This window comes from Alligator sinensis, unplaced genomic scaffold, assembly GCF_000455745.1.
Source record: "Alligator sinensis unplaced genomic scaffold, ASM45574v1 scaffold643_2, whole genome shotgun sequence".
Classification (NCBI taxonomy): Eukaryota; Metazoa; Chordata; order Crocodylia; family Alligatoridae; genus Alligator; species Alligator sinensis.
The window spans coordinates 812,562-817,058 of NW_005842588.1; the positions used below are offsets into that span (position 1 = coordinate 812,562).

The 4,497-nt window shown below is 43.7% G+C and overlaps 1 protein-coding gene across 1 annotated transcript in view; it reads left to right on the forward strand.

Moving 5' to 3' along the window:
- Positions 1-4,497, forward strand: part of PDXK (pyridoxal kinase) — a gene marked incomplete at its 5' end in the record, with an annotated part of 74,787 nt that overhangs the window by 1,702 nt on the left and 68,588 nt on the right. The gene's annotated exons all lie outside the window — the stretch shown is intronic.

The window sequence follows — 4,497 nt, forward strand, 5'->3', positions numbered from 1 at the left end:
TGTATACTTTAGGATTGGTTTGGGATTAGCTGTAGTGTCACCTGAGAGGATTTTGGAATAGTAGGGACTCTTCTGCAAACAACAGTAAAACCAAAGCTTCAACTATTGATTCATAAAGTTCAAGAAACATGAATAGCACTGGAGAATTTGGTTAACTGTGAAACAAAAAGCAACTGCCAGGCTTCATGCTATGGTTTTTGGTGTGTAAATTGTGGGTGGGTTTAATGCTGAGTAGTAACAGCATGTTGTGGTTTATACATGCCTATCTACAGCATGAGCTGTATATCATTTGGACATGCATATAATCCAGGCAGTGCATGTTGTTGTACAACTTGATATTACACTGTTGCAGACTTGTGGCAACAGTGTTACTGCATGTGTATGGAGCGCAGAATATTGTGTTTGTGGGAATGTAGATCTATCACGTATGTCCTTGTGTTTATGCACTTTCTTGGTCAAATTTATATTCTGTGTGTGCCTGACAGGTGGGGCTGGTAACTTCATCTATTAAACTTGCCCAGCATTTTCCATTGTAGGACTCTGTATTGAGCTGTTCAACATGACTTTCTGCCAAACTTTAAATGTCTCAGCTGGAACTTTCCATGTCTGCTGTCTTTCTTGGGCTGAGTGTTTGTTGTTGTTTTTTTTTTTTCAAACAAAAATGTGTCATGTCCCAGAATTAGGGGAGTAAAAAGTATAATTTACCCATGTTAAAAATAAAATTCAGTTGGAAATTTTGGTTGGAAATAATGAGGTACTAGGGCTGGACTGTGGATGTGCAACAGGAAGAGACTTTGTGTTGGGAATGTGTCTATAAACTGACTGCCCAAAGGAGTTTTCCATCTATTGACTCCTCTGTGAAATCCTATGAAATATGAACTTTAATTTCTACTTAGGAGAACTTTTACAATCTTTTGATTGTAAAAATCACACCAATGCCTGATGAAGGGTGTTTGTGCCCAAAAGCTTGCAATTAAAGATTTATTTTTTTTTTCCAAAAATCTTGTTGGTCTAATAAAAGATATCATCTCTACTGTGAGCTCTGTGTTAGGGAGAATAGTAGGAGGAAATGGAATTCAGGAGCCTTGAGAGAGGAGGAAAGGGGACAGAAACTGGGACAGCAGGTTGACAGCATGAAGAAGAAAAAGGACACTGGGACTGGGGACTGAGGATGGGAGATGGGGATTAACTAGGTAAAGGGAGACTAGGAGCTGGGAAAGAAATGAGGGAGTGGGAATGGTAGGGAAAAGATGAAGGTCTGAAATCAGATGTAGAAACACCTACCTGGAAGACCAGGACTGAGAACTAGTGGAGCAAAGGGCAGAAGGGGATTGGAAACTGATCTCATTAGGATAAGTTCCCCAGAGAGAACTGGGACTGCTTGAGCAAGACCCTGGGGTAGGGGGAGCATTAAGAATGGGACTGGGCCCCAGTGGAGATGTGGGGGGAGAGGTGACTGGAGACCAGGCTTAGGAAGAGAGACAAGCAGATTGAGATGTTTCAACAGAGTAAATGAAGCTGGAGACAATGGAGGGTGGGGAGGATTTAATACTTGTGCAAGGAGACTGAGAGAGAAGTCTAAAGGAATGAGACAAGGATGTTCTGGCCAAGGACATTTCTGGTGAATTGGGATTAGAAGCCTGAAAACCGGAGACCAAGGCTAACTGGTAGGAATGATCCTGACATGCATGGAGGCCAGTGTCTCATACATCCTGTGTCCCCCATTGATATCCTCTTCCTTTTCCCTTCTCTCTCTCTCACAATCTCAAGCACCTCTCTCCTCTTCCCCAGCCAGTAAGCATCCATACATAATGGTGGGCTGGTAACTCCCTCAGGTTTCTGCACAAGGGCAGTGTAAACCATTTAGCACCAGAGCATTTGCTTCATGCCTGTTGGTAAGAGTTTAAATCTTTGTTTGCTATCATGTTCAATATTGCTTCCCGAAAGGGGAGGAGGGTGCCAAGCACTACCTGGAGTAAAGGATTCAAATGACTGAGACCTTTGGATTCAGTTCCCATGTCTGCAAAAAATGTTGGTAGAATCTGCTAATTCTAAGAAATGTTTTGGTCCCTACTTATATCCTTGAAACATCTGTCTCAGATGCTCCCAAATCTGAATTACTAGCTTGACTTTGCAGCCCCATGAGGGATACCCAATTTCAAGGCAAGTCAAGTAAATGTGTAGGTTTTAAAAGCCCTTAGAGTCAACATTTGAAAAGAAAGGTTCACTTAATAGAGCTGATGTACTGCTAGGATGACATTATTTTAAGGTCATAGCAACCTTAACTTCCCAAGAGCACCTGAACTAACAGCTAAAATGTCAATGTAGGGTGGGTGTTTAGGAAGGGGATATAACAAAGACTATGCTAAACTGTTACAGATGCCTGCATAGCTTACCTTGCACCATGGCCAAATGTGAAAAAGCATTAGTACCTTATCGAACAGAATAAGTGACCATAAACAACATCTGGAAACTAAAAGCCATAAAGCATAGTATAAATCCTAAAATAAACCATTGTGCATCTAGTGTGGCAGAATGTATATGAAAGTGAGGGGGACACTTTCTACTCTGGTGCCCAAAAAATGTAGGCGTATGAAGAAGATACTGTCTCAGCATTGTCTCAAACGATCAGAAATAAAACTGTGAGAGGCAAGGATTTCTTAGGCTGATATCTTGTATTGGACCAGCTATGTAGCTTGGATAAAGTTAGACACACTTTCAAGTGCAAGACTTTCTTCCTAAGGTCATAGGAACTAGGCACTGCATAGTGAAAAAACAGCAGAGGGAAGTGAGAGAGAGAAATTGTCGGGCTAGCAGACACACAGTAGAAGAAACGAAACTGTTTTACTGGGAGATCAAGACCTATTGAAAGGAAGGAGAGTCATTCTCATCTTTCCTGCGTGGAAAGAATTCAGGAGTTGGATATAATATATGCCATAAAGCTGGTATCGGTGTTTAGTCCTTGATTCTTAGTATCCAGACAGCTTACGAATTTTTGTTCCCAAATTCACCTCTTAACGGTGTCAGGTAGCTATCTTTGAGCATTAGGATAATGAGGTCAGAGAGGGAGTGATTGTTTTTTGGGGGAAAAAATGTGCTTCTAATGGTGTGTGTATGTCTCCATCCTTTATATTTTTTTCTGTGATCATTCATTCTGGTGTGTAGTTGCTGTTTAGTTTCACCCACGTAAATGCCATGAGGCAATTGGATGAGATGTATCACATTTTGGGAAAGGCAGAATTCAGGAACCATGGGTTCTGATGTTTTTATTTTGTTATGGGGGATGTTGATAGGAGTGGAAGTGGAGATGTGCTGACAGGTTAACCATTTCTTGCCAAGGCAAGGCTGTGTCCCATTTGATGTCTGTTGGGTAAGGTTAGGGGGCTGTTTAAAAGTCGGGAGCAAAGGGGCTGGGACTATTTCTCTCAAGACCTGATCTTTGTTGAGTATAGGTTGCAGTAGTTTGCTGATTCTTCTGATGGGTTCCAGTGTAGGGGACAGGTGACCACCAAGAGTGTGCGGTCACAGGGGGTTTTCTCTTTATATTGTAGCAGGTTACTGCAGGGTATCTGTATAACTCTTTCAAATGTATGGACTACAGGCAGCCCTCAGACTTACGACACAACTGGTTCCTGAAAACTGTGTCTTAAGCTGAAATGTAATTCGGAACCAATTTTCTCATAAGAAACAAGGTTATAAATGGGGGATTGGTTCCTGAACCAAAGCCCGATACCCTATTTTCACCAAAAGTACCCCAGAATTTTGTACTCGATCAATTATAGATGACTAATATAGCTACATTAATGTATTTATATTGTAAATAGCAATCTCATTGATTTGGAAGGACTTCTTTGAGGTGACTTTGCTGGACTTTTTGAAAGGCTCTTGGTTGGACTTTTTGAAGGGTTCTTGGCTGGAGTCTTCTCAGGAGTCTTGGCTGCAGGTTTTTCTGGAGTCTTGTCTGCTTTCTTAAAGAAAGTGTCCAAGGAAGTTTGGACAGATGTTCTCCAGGGGGATGGGTGACGTAGTGAACTCCTTCGCTGGTGTGGCGTTGCATCAGATCAAGTGCTGTAAAGTCGAAACTGACATCGTAAAGTTGAAACAGGGTGTCAATTTATAAACGTTGTAAATGTGAAAGGTCATGGCTGTGTGTGTGGGCATGGCAAGGTGTGTGTGCGTGTGCGTGTGTGCATGGCAAGGGGTATGTGTGTGTGTGTGTGTGTGTGTGTGTGCATGGCAAGGGGTATGTGTGTGTGTGTATGTGTGTGTGTGAGAGCATGTCATGCCTCTGTGTGTGGGGGGGGGCACGGCAAGGTGTGCGCGTGTGTGTGACGCGTGCGCGCCGCCGGCGCTGGAGGGCGCTGCGGGGCTGCAGGCGCCGGGCCGCGCTCTGCTGTGAAGTTAGTGACGTCAGTGGGGGCGGGGCCCGCGCGGCGCGGCTCTTCCGGCTCCTCTGCCAGGCTCTCGCGGCCCCGCCCCCCGGCGGTCAGCCCAACC